General features: G+C 48.4%; 1 protein-coding gene across 5 annotated transcripts in view; it reads right to left on the bottom strand.

The window, feature by feature from the left end:
• Nucleotides 1–12797, bottom strand: part of LOC115328303 (high-affinity choline transporter 1) — a 70551-nt gene that overhangs the window by 14606 nt on the left and 43148 nt on the right. The gene's annotated exons all lie outside the window — the stretch shown is intronic.

The raw sequence follows: 12797 nt of genomic DNA, 5'->3' as shown, positions 1-12797 counted from the left end.
CCCCTTTGTTGCGGTGTAATTTGAAGAATAAAAGCGGGCATATTCTTTCAATGTCTCCTTCGCGAACTTGATGATGTAGTTTGGGGGACGCAGTGTTGGCATAGTCTACCAGTGACGATATTTGAACGCGGCTCATAGGTTTCACCCGAGTATTGCGTGAGCACTCTATTCGGGCTCGTGATAATCAATGGCTTGACACGCATTCAGGTAGTCGCTCGTGACCAATCGCTGCAATGACACAATAGCCGAACCCTAACAATGTCTTGAACTCAGCGCGTACCCTGTGCTCTGCAGCCTCCAGCGGGCGGCTGATATAAACATCGACAACATAAAGACCTTTTCCACAAACGCGCCGCCGTCTTGAATTTTGTCACTTCCGGTACAAGCGAAAACGTCATTTTGCCGTCGGCACGCCAATAGAAGACATTCAGGGTATAAGCCTAGCAGTAACTCTGTCTCGTTTTGCCTCCCCTTTATTTTTTAACTATTTACAAATTGAATTTTAGAGCGCAGCTCTTAGGCGCCCGTTTCCGGCTTGAGCGGCGTTTGCGTCGCCGTCGCCGTAACCGCGCGGTGCATTACGGGACGCGTGACGTCACTGATGACGTAATCAGTGACGTCATCGGAATTGTCATCGTCGCTGTTGACGTCATTGTCATTCATGACGTCATCAGTGACATCATTGATGACGTCATCAGTGACATCGCTGATGACGTCATCGGAATCCGGATCGTCATCGTCCCTGATGACGTCATCAGTGACGTGACTGATGGCGTCATCGGCATCTGCATCGTCCCTGATGACGCCATCAACGACGTCACTGATGACGTCGTCGGCATCCCCACCGTCATCCTCATTGTCACTAATTACATCATCGGCATCGGCATTGTCACGGATGACGTCACCAGTGACGTCACTGATAACGTCATCGTCATCGTCACGTGACCTCATAGGCGTCGCCGTCGTCTCACGAGGGTCACGTGACCCCCGTGAGGTCACATGACCTTCGTGAGACGACCGCGACGCCACTCGGAGGGAAAAGTAGCAGACAGGATGAGAGGGCGAGGAGGAGGGAGGAAGGATATACCTTCCCCTCAGCACCCTTCCCCTCCTCCTCCTCCTCAAAAACTGCGCTCTAATCCGGCGTTACAGGGAGGAGGAGTTAGGAGTTAGGGCGCTAGAAACCTTCCAATTATGATTCTGTTATTCGCAAGTAGTCTAGACTAGCAGTGTTTTTTTTTCTTCCGCTTATACCGGATACTTTTATTAGGTGGCGGGGGACGAGAGAAAGCTAAAAAAAGGTCTATAACCGGGTCCAGATCACTTGGCCGTTTGTTCTGGCTGCAAGTTGAGGCAAAAAACGTAGCTTGTTTTTCTTTAATTCTTTTTGCCTCCGCCATTAAACTAGGAAGAAAAAAAAAAACGAACGTGTGTTTCATGTGCTATACACGCCAGAGAAGCATTGTAACTGGTATATAAGCAAGGTAATGAAATCGTTGCACCTCCCTTCCAAATGGGCTGTGCGACGATATTCAGTGACAATGTTTTTTGTTTTTGTCTTTTCACTTTAGAAGAGCTGACAGGCACTAGTGGGACCCACATATGCTCGCATGCAACGCCATTGACCATGAAGCCTCTTTGTTGCGGTGTAACGTCATGAATAAAGGCGAACGTTTTCTTTCAATCTGTCTTTCGTAAAACTTCATGACAAAGTTTGGAGGTCGTAGCGGCGTTGCTAGATTACTTCTGTTGTGAAACAACCGCGAAGGGGGGTATCCACCCCCCCCCCCCCCCCTTATTCCCTTCAGTTTGTATCCCGTCATTTGAAGCGCCCTTTCGATTTTCGTTGCAAACCTGTGTGTTCCAAAGCATGACCTCCGAGATTTGTCGCGCGCTGGCTGCGCTCCTCAGGCCATTGAATTCGCCGGTAGTGACTGATACTGTGGGTCGCTTGGTGCCGCTTACAACCAGACCCAACAATACAAAAAATAGCAGCGAATTATCATTACCCAGATTTAGCGTCGGTCAACGGAAATCAGGAGCAGCGCGAAATGTGCTCCCCGCATCTCGCCGCAACAAACAGACCTTTGGCAAGGAAGAGGTTCATCGAAATTTGAAGGTTCAACTTTTCAAAGCGCAAAGGGTGTATAACAAATGTCTGTGCACGCAAGTTAAGTTTAGAAAACTGTTCTCATGGATGATGAGACTAATATTTCTCGGCCTGTCCTCGCCGATTCAGATAGTATCGGAAGAGGACAAATATAGAATCGTACTAAATCTTGCACTCCGAGGTATCATGCAGCGATAGAACGCAAAGACCGGAGCTGCTAATAAAAATTACGAATGAACAGGAATCGGCTTACGTGTATATGTTTTGATGATAACAATGAAACTGCAAGATTCATGCGTCGAGCTCACAGTTGACAACGTGCCAACGTTACTAAAAAACTCAATTGGGAAACTCGCCGTCGAAACCTGGGCCGCTGGCGTCCACCGAGACCGAGCTAAATGCGACAACAGCGCCACTCTTTATCGTTTGTCTGTACTGTGGTCACCTTGAGCTTCTTGAAAGCCGGTTTTTGCGTAAAAACAAACGGAAAAGACACTTTTTGTAGGAAATTTATTGGAGTTTAGTACAAAAAGAGGGGCGCGTTATGGTTTTAAAATCTTTAGTTTGCAGGGTTTTGCGGCACAATTAATATTGTTTTTATACAACCATGCCTCAGCGGTCCTTTCAGGTAGCGCGTCCCGACCTAGGTGCATTTTAACTTCGATAGTTCGACGCGGCGCGTCCGCCGGGGAGACGGGGGTGGCACCGCGGTAACCTCTTCCGCTGTATCTGTTCTTAAAGCCAAAATAGAAGTCACGTGCAGTTCCTCGAGTGGCCGCTGCGGGAGAAATGGTGGCGTTGTGTTCGTCATTAGCTCGGTGCTCGGAGACAGATTGGGGCCACTCTTTCAAAGCTGTCTCTATGGGAGTTTCCCAACTGAGTGTTTTAGTAACGTTGCAACATGCTTTCAAGCTAGTCTGTTTCCGTTTCCGGTTTGAATATAAGCGCCGCATACGGAGATGGAGAGAACTGTCTCTGCTCGCTTTTTCTGCGGGGAAGTCGAGAGTTTGGACAAAGCCGGAGCAGATAGCGCGGAAAAAATCTCGAAGGCTAGGTCCATGTAGAGTACGGCAGGACGCCATCCAGACGCTGCGCTTGGAAACGTACGTATTCCATAGAATACACTGCAGTTACCATAGAAGCCGTCCGGCGCGTCGAACGACGCCAGGGGACTCGTGGGGGCAGAGGGGAGGGGGGCTACTGCTTGAGCAAGCAGCGTCTATGAGCAGGTCCTTAACTGGGCTAATCTAATAACGTTGGGTCGCTGGGTCCCCCAGTCAATATATCTAGTCAACCAGTGACGATATTGAAATTCGGCTTATTGATTGGAGCCGAGCATTGCCTGAGCACTCTATTCAGGCTCGCGACAATCAGTGGATAGCTCGACAAGCATTAGAGTAGGGAATCGCGTCAAATCGCTTCAATGGCGACAGCAGCGGAACTATCACAACGTCTGGACCTCAACGCGTGCCCTGTACTTTGACAACCCCAGCGCGTGGCTACGATCAACATTAGCGGGAAAAAATCGACTACAAATCTTTTGGCCGTTTGTTGTGGCTCCGAGTTCAAAAGCTCTTAGTTTTTTTTTTTTTTTTTCTTGATTACCATCGTACAAGGAGGAAGACTACCGCGCTTTTTTATGGGTTATAGACAAGATCCTGCATTCTCAAAGCCAATGATTGAGGAAAATCGGCAGGCGTTTTTCGGATTTCATTTTTTTTCTCCGTAATTCTCATTTTTCGGAACATTCACTTATAACACTCAAAATTCTGAGTTTTTATAGGTGTTTAGTATTTCAGGGGTGTTCAACTTCAAATAATTATGTTTGAGAGGAGCAATAAAATATGGTGAAACTCCAAAGAAAATTTTCTTTAAATCAAAATTTTGATCATTAGTGGCAAAAACGAATGCTCGATAGTTTCCAGTGCTCCAGTGTTTACGTCAACTTCTTGTCCTAGTCTCTTTTTTTTCAGCGCTTCTCTACGATCATGAAGCAACTCACCCAAATTGCCACATTAGTGCAACTGACTGAATCTCGAATTTGTGTCGTCAACAAGGATGGGAGGGGAACGTGTGCAAAGGTTCAGTCTGCACCAAAGGGGGTCCCAGGAAGGTGACTGGAGGTCTTAGAAACATATCCGGGAGGAAAGACCCCGCTTGAACTGGCTATGTATTTGACCTTGGATCGGCCGTTGTCGTGAAAACGACTCTTGCCTTTTCTGAAAAGGGTTCTGAGGACATGCATTTTTAAACTTTCGATAGGGAAAAGTGGAACGTTAAACTTGGAAACAATAACAAGGGGACGAAGAAAGTGTCCTTTAATATTTTAAAGTTTTCCTTTCCTTTTCTTTTTTTTTTCAACTGAGTTTTTGAGTTTGGAGCTTGTTGGAAGGATACGAATTCAAAATAATTTTACCGACGAGTGCTTTCGGATATTATCGGATTTCTCGAAAACGGAGAGCCCTGGTTACAGATATCTGGTATTCATCCTAAGTAGCATATGCGCAAAGTAAAACATCGTTAAAGCGCCCCTTAAAGGCTGACTCACACATGTATATTTCCGTATGACGCCCTGCCCTGCAATGGCTCTACAAAGAAGACAAAGCGTGCGCATGACGCGGTCATTATTGGACCCCCGACCCGCCCCAAGCTGCAAACACGTGGAAGCTTGGCCAGGGTCATAGCCTCCTATAAACGGCCAGATAGATCACGAGAACCGGCTGCCAAAATTGAAAAGGTGGAGCAGCAGACAACGGATGAGAAAAGAGCCACGTGACTGGCGCCCCGCTGCGGCGAGACACCGAAACACACTCCTCCAGAACGAACAAGTGTGTTTCGGGCCCTCGCCGCTGCAAAAGCTGTGCGCTGACGTCCAGGTTCCCCGAGGAATGACTCTTTGAGGCTCTGTGCTATCCGATCCTCGCGATCGAAATCTGCGACCGGATACTCCATGGCTTCGTCGCCGAACTGCCAGGCTTTGGGAGTATACAGGAAGCTATGCTAGGGTACACCACTGCAGGGGGACAGACGCGTGCGTCTGGCGCGTGTGCTGCGTCTGGCGCGTGCGTCTTGCGCGTGCGTCTTGCGCGTGCAGTGCAGATGCGTGCGCTTTGAGACACGCTGACGGCGACGCTGACGCGACCTGTATGCGGCGCTTCGTGAATCCATTGCACTTCGTTTCCCCTAAAGTCCCGACGCAGCCGACGAGACCATTTGATGCGGGCAATGAGACCGCCTCAAAAGAGCACCTTCGTGGCGTTTTTCATGTAGCTCTACGTGTTTTATCATTGCTGAACCAATCGAAAACAGAAGAGACCAAGTCATTGCCGCTTTGGGCGCGGCTTGATCGGTAGCATTAGCTGGTAGCGTCGGCTGCGTCCTGACTAAAGCTGAAACGAAGTATATTGACATCATCCGGGGGGGGGGGGGGGGGGGGGCAGGCCTTGTTTTCGGGGTGGTTTCAGTTGCCACAGTTTGTGATCGCTTTGTGAAAACACTCCGGCGCTAGCTCTGTCTGATTCCTCTGAAACACTTTCGATCTGGGTATGTATTACGGATACCTCTTTCACCCTGTGCTCGATATTGGGAATATGTGATTTCGAAAATAAAACCGTCAGTCAAGTTTTCCGCGTTTCAGGCGACCCGATAGATGACCCCGATTTTCCAAGTGCTTTTTCGCAGTATCGGCTCGTCCACACTTGCGGATTCGGACGCGAATCCGCGGGGAAGTTGACGCAAGGAGAGCAATTCCCTCGCCGGCGACATAATATTCGACCGCGGGGGCATTCGGTCCGGAATCGCTTGTTACAGCGCAGAAAACGTTTCCGTGTCGCCGCCGGCAATTGAAACGCACCGAAGAAATGACGTTTGCCGGCGTCACATCTTAGCCGAGTCGTCCGAGTTGTTGGGATGGCCGCCGGAGTTTTCGTTGTTCCCATACACACCTTGTCGCTGTTTGCTCGTTATTTTATGATTGTATTCTCGTTTCTCCAAGGGGGTGTTGGGCATTTTCTCGGCACTGCTTGTCACCGTTAAATGAAAGTGGAAGTCTGCGAGAGAAGTTTTTTAAACACCACACGAGCCAAAAGCAGTCTACTCTGATATCCGCGAAAGACCGGAGTCGCGCTAACGCGCCGGGTGGCAACAGATGTGAACGGCGCCGTTTATTACGCACAGTAAGTTTGGTCGACGGCTAGAGAGTTCTCCGCAAGTGTGAACGCGGCCTAGGAGGTCCCATTCGGTGGCATTGAAGTCGATCGTGCCCACGAAAATGCGCGCGGATCTATTTTGCATTTAAAAATAAGTATCTGACAGAAACCTCTGTGGTTCGGAGAACAATAAATAAAGGACGTCAGCCAACAAAGTCCTAAAAGTAGAAACTCTACGTTTCGAGGCCTACTACGCTCTTCAGGCGTGACTATGGCGTTGGCCGTTCAGGAGCAGTATTTTTCGATCTTGTTTTAGCGTTGTGGCGTTCTTGTTGCTTTCAGCGATATGTTGTCGTTCCTTTATGTTTGTCTACTTTACATGCGACGTGTTTAAGACTAGGGTTTCCTAACGTACTAAAAATTCCCCAAAAGTGCAAGGCGACCGTGTAGCCCACGAGCGTATAACGATAAAGTTAGCGAACTTGCCTTCCACCTAAATTATGGGAAGGCATTTCAACGCCATGTGTGAGGGGGGGGGGGGGGGGGAGGAAAATAGGTGAAATTATGCACCAGCTCCTGATCCTCAATACTTTTAACAAGGAATCTGATTTGCTATCGCGACAATAAAATGTAAAATTTCACGGGGTCTTTTGTGTTATTCCTAGACGACTTGAAGGTGAAAGCGCAAATGCCGATGTAAACGTGATAGCGAACCTCCGAAGACACCACGCTCTTTGACGACGCACTTGGGCACCGTTTCATTGGTACTTTTGGTTTTGGTACGTTCCGTGTCGCCGACGTGTTTCTGGTACTTTTCGTGTCGCTGATGTACTTTCATTCAAAGACTTTGACGGTCGACTGAACGATGAGGCATATAAGGCTTTCGCCTTAACAAATATTCATGCAGCGCACCTCGAAGATCGCTGTAAAGGGGTATTCACACGAAGACAGCTTTCGGAGAGGGACGGCGGGTGACCGAAGAGGATGTCAGTATTAGCAGATGACTTAAGGGGTCGCACTCTCGACAGCAAGGCTCGGTGCGAGCTGTCCAGAGTAGGAAAATGGAGGCGTCCATTAGATGGCGGTACGCGATTACGGCACCAGCGCTATCAGATACAGGAGACGACGAACTGCTTCCTGTTAAAAAAAATAAGATGCTGGGTGAAAGCGTGAATGTAACACAAATAACGAGTAATCTATATCCAATGTTATGAGGACCTTCTTGAGGACTGCATTGATGGATAATAAAAATTTCGTGAAAAAATGGAAGCCGTTTACAAATCCCTGTAACGCCGAATTGGAGCGCAGCTCTTGAGGAGGAGGAGTGAAGGGTACTGAGGGGAGGGTAGACCCCTCCCCCTTCTCCTCCTCCTCCCCTCATTCTTTAATATGCTCCGGGGGGGGGGGGGTGTCACGTGACTTCGGGGAGGGGGTCACGTGACCTCGGGGAGGCGTGACCTGGGGGTGACCTCAAGGCCACGTGGCCCCAAAGGTGACCCCCACGTGACCTTGGGGTCACGTGACCTGGAGGGGTCACGTGACCTCGGGGGGTCACGTGACCTCAGAGGGGTCACGTGACCTTGAGATGACCTTGGAAGGGGTCACGTGACCTCGGGGGTCACGTGACCTTGGGGAGGCGACCACGTGACCTCGGGGGTCACGTGACCTCAGAGGGGTCACGTGACTTGGGGTCACGTGACCTTCAAAGGGTCACGTGGGGTCATCTTGGGGTCACGTGACCTTGAGATGACCTTGGAAGGGGTCACGTGAGCTTGGGGGTCACGTGACCTTGGGATGACCTTGGTTACGCCGACGGCGACGGCGACGGCGACGCCGACGCCGACGGCGACGCCGCTCAAGCCGGGAACGGGCCCCTAAGAGCTGCGCTCTAAAAGTAAAAGAAAAGTTTAACAAGCCGACAACCTGCTCAAGTCGTGATTCCAATGTCACCGCCAGTTCCTGGAAAGCACGATCTGTAAAGTTGCAAGGCACGCGAACAAAATGCCGTCAATTAGGACGAGATGATCCGCCAAGGCGGGGGCAGTTTATATAGCCCGAGCGAAAGCTTTCCTTTTCTCCGGGGATGCCTATGTCAGCGCGCCTCCACGAAAAAGCGTGTTCGTGGTACCACACAATGTGCATGTCGGGGAGTAAAGAAAGGGATTTCTTCCTCCTGTGAATACGTCTTAAAAGTGTCGTGCCACAATATTCGCTTTGATAGCTCTTCACATTACAAGAGCTTACTGGTAGTATGGGGACCCGAGGATACTCTCACCCAACGCCTCTGGCCAAGAGACTTCTATTACAGTTCTTTGTGATATAGTCTCAATGTACCTTTATTTTTAGGTGTTTGTTTATTATTGAGCTTTTAAATAAAGAACAGTTTCTGATATTGAACATTTCGTCGGCAATTATGAAGTATCAATTACCACTATAATTTCCGTAAAAGGTCTGTTGACATAGTAAATGCAAAAAGTAAGCAATGAACTGTACAGACAATGACTATCTTAAAAACGAAATATTTAAAATGATACCATTTTTGTGCTTTACAATAGAATCACATGAGCTAACAAAAATAACGACTCATTAACTTACGAAGCATATTTTGATAGTACATTTGCCAGAAACTGCGATCGATAGATTAGCAAAGGAAGCTTAGTATTCAATTATAAACTTTCCCTATTTAGTTACGGCAAATTGCAGTTTTCTAATAACAAATACAGGGTTGCGAAACGTGTTCAAGAACAGCTTGATATGTATTCATCGCCATGTGCCGCTTGGAAGGCGACATGAGCGACAGAAACAACACAGGGCCCGTTTTCTCGAACGCGAACCGTGGGTTAAAGTTAACTATTGTCCCTAGAAGGGGGAATTCTAGGTCACGTGACTGGGGAGAGCAAGGGCGCCGAGGGAGGAGCTGTACCTACAAGCAAAATGGCCGCGAAGTCGCTTAATGAGGGCTAAAAGTTCTGCTTGATTCTGCCGAACATTCAGTTCGATCCGGCTGTTATATTAATGGCGCACCATCAACCTATTAGCACGTCAAGCAAAGCGGTAGTTCAGAGGGACTACTAAACTAACCGACGACAGCACTCCGCGAACGCATCACTCTTCAGCAGTCCGAGATCCAAGACATATGACGGTACATAAGCCTTGCAAGCGTTTTTATGGTGAGTAAAGAAATGTTTTGGAACGAGTGTTGATATGCATTTATACTAACACGTTTAATTTGTTACATTATGCACGTCAACTCGTGAGCAGCGATTACTTTGCGGAGAAGGGGGTTATCCTCGATGAAGTCTTCGTTTCGGGGGTGAACAGCTGGGACATTGTACTGTTTTTTTGTTCGCAGTGCGCCGACAGTATGCCGACAGCAACGAGGTTTCTACATATCCCCGGTGGCCAGCAATTCAACGGTGACGAGAAGCTTAGCTTCACGTCACCGGTGGATTGCTTGGGCAAACGGAAGAGAGGGCAAACAGGGGTGCTATGTTGCGCTTTTTGCACTCCCAGGATACTTGGAAGAAGGAAGTGACGTCAACGACTAGAGCAAACGCAGATTGGATGTTGACAGAAGAAAACAAAATCAACATCCAATCTGCATTTGCTGCGTTGTTGACGTCACTTCCTTCTCCCTAGTCTCCTGGGAGTGCAAAAAGCGCAACATAGCCCCCCTGTTGAGATCAGCAGGAATCGCAGAAACGTGCGTCGCAAGGAACAAAAACGAGACAACAGCACCGGCGTTGCCAGATTGGAAGGCACACGGGAAAGTTATGCGTTGTTTATGGCGAAACATATTGAAGGAAATGTTTCTTACATTTTCGAATATTCGTCGACAAACTCTAGCATAGTAGCTAAAATTTTTTTGTACCACCTGAAGCAAATAAATTGGTCTTCAAGTACAACATTATTATATTTTGACTTAAAATACCTTACTAGATCGAAAGCAACCAGCGGGAAAAGAGGATAAACAAAATGACCGGCTTGTTTCGCCGATAGACAGCGCATCTTACTGCCCAATCAAAAATAATTATTTGTTCTATATCCAGCCGTTTACTACAGTACCTAGGTACTTTTTCCGTCCTATGCACCGTGGTTTACCAAAATAGGTTTACCCTCGCTTCGAGAAAACTCGTCCAGATGTTTGGATGCTCGTAGCGTGGTTTCCAGCAGTGAGCGTATCAGTGATGTAAGAACAACAAGTGTGAGGCTGCGAGTGGACCACAGTTGATTTTGCGTGGGTTCCACTACGCATCGGTATTCCCAGATGTAATAAATATCATGAGGGGACTCCGGTGGCTGCAATCCCGCCATGTTCGCAAATTGAATTATTTTTATCAATTATAGCAGTAGTAGTAGTACACTGTTAGCAAGTGCCGTGTATTTGGTGAATATTTGGGGTGAAAAACACGCTATTTACACAAATTACCATAAATTTACACGATGAGTAACGGATAATACGTTCAGATATCATGAGAGGTTGTAAAAAACGTGTTTTGGTTCGGTCATACACGCATGACCGTGTAGCCGACCTCGATAACACGCATCGCCTCCGGCGACGACCGCGGCATTGCCGGCTATCGAAGCACCGGAACGCTTGGGGACACACTTAGAAAGGACCGTCGAGACAAATGCCGCGGAAAGAAACATGTCTCGGAAACAGATATGCACCAAAAGCAATTACGCCATGTCGCGGGACGTTGGCGAAACCCGCGCTTACCGTGGCTCGCCGCCATATTCTGGTCGATGGCAATGCGGCTTCCCTCATGTCGCCCATGTTTGCATTTGGTTTAGGGCTCTTGATAATAGTTTCTTACACACCACAAATAAAGTCATGGGTCCAATTATTCGTTCAAAACAGTTAAAATGGATATAAAAAGCGTGTCTTCGATGTGAACACGTGACATTGCAGTTGGTTTCGTTTTTGCTTTAACCTTCAACTGCTTCAACTTCAAGCGATCTGGCCGATCTGGCCATGGCGCAACTGCAAGCGCAACGTCGATGTACGGTGGAAGCAAGAGCCGGTTGGCTTTCGTTCTTTTTGTTTGACCGGAGAAATTTCTGGCAGCCGCTATTGTTTTGGTTTGACGGGACGCGAGAAGCTTCGCATAGAGCTTCGCAGTTTGCGAGCACATAGTGAAGACGTGACCGGAGAAGTGCCCCTGTGTCGTTCCCGGAAGACGGAAAGTACCATTCGTCGTGTGTGCTTTGAAAGCGAGGGGAGTCACAGGGTCCACGAGTGCGCAACCACAAGCCAAGGTTCACGACAGCGCTGCGTTCTTCTTCGGCGATCTCGTTCTGTTTGGGGCAACACGGCGATGCGAGAAAGGGCCGAAACGTTCGTGGTGTGTGGTGCGGTGCTTGTAGGTAGAAACCCGCACTAACGCGGAGCTCATATTGGTTGTTGTGGGGTTGCGTTTGATGGGTTTAGCCCCGTCGTCGTCAGCTGATCCTGTCCAGCTGGTCGGGGAGGACGCAGCGAGCGTTCTTAAAAGTAAATCTTCCTTCGTTCCGTTTCAAAATGTGGAAGATTCCCGACGCATACCGTGAGTAAAATGCTGCGGACGTTTTCAACAAAATTACGTCGTTTTAATTGAACAAGGGACTTCGGATAGTTTCCCTAAATCTGCCGTTTCTATGCTTCGTGTCGTTAGACTGCATTTGCACAGCGACGTGTTCGCACAGCGACGCACACCGCTCGAGTAGATGATTCGGTCCCGCAAACGACCGGTTATACAGAATTTCAGGGAAACTTAAGTCACCACCGATGTTTTCCTGTAAATCTCGTGTGACTCGTGTGAGTTTGTTGCGCTCATCATGCGGTGTGAATAAACTAGTGCAAGATTTTCTACCTGCCCACAGATGCATGAACTGAGACCAATTTTTTCCGTAGAGAACATAGTGGTTTTTCTTTACATTGGGAAGAGGCCCGAATTTGTCTCTTTTCCCTCTGGCACTGCCCCAAGTTTCAAGTTGCAGTTTCAGTAGACACACCTACTAACAGGTACAAACTGCTCTAAAGCAGGTAAAAGACTGGGAATCCAGGACGGTGCGGACACCGTGTTTTGCGCTTCTCGCAAGGTGACTGATGCTTTTGCGAGGTATGCGGAATATGCAAACGATTTTGTTATGCCCTTCGTTTCCGTCTCCAGAAAACAGAATAAGATTATTTACAAATTTAGGCGCAATCACAAGCCAAGATTTACGATAACAGTGCGTTCGCTTCGGTGGTCCGTGTAGTGGTATTATACGCTGCTTTCTGCAACACCGTGTCATGACGAAGAGCTGGAACGGTCACGGTCTGTGCTGGGCTAGCGGTTGACAGAAACCCGCATCGCCCCCATCGGCACCGAGTGCACTTGGGCTGTTGATGCTCGAGCCTTTCATACGCGGCTTGTCGCCAGCTGATCCTGCTGCTTGACGGTGAGGAAGCGGCGAGTGTGACCTCTGAAGTAAATGTAAATCCTCGTTCATCCAGTTATCCAGTGTCAAAGTGTGGAAGATGTCCAACGTGTACTGAGGGCGGGAACTACGAGCGT

Source organism: Ixodes scapularis, unplaced genomic scaffold (assembly GCF_016920785.2).
Source record: "Ixodes scapularis isolate PalLabHiFi unplaced genomic scaffold, ASM1692078v2 PGA_scaffold7__128_contigs__length_106722199, whole genome shotgun sequence".
NCBI classification, from domain to species: Eukaryota; Metazoa; Arthropoda; class Arachnida; order Ixodida; family Ixodidae; genus Ixodes; species Ixodes scapularis.
This window is presented reverse-complemented; position numbering and strand designations above follow the sequence as displayed.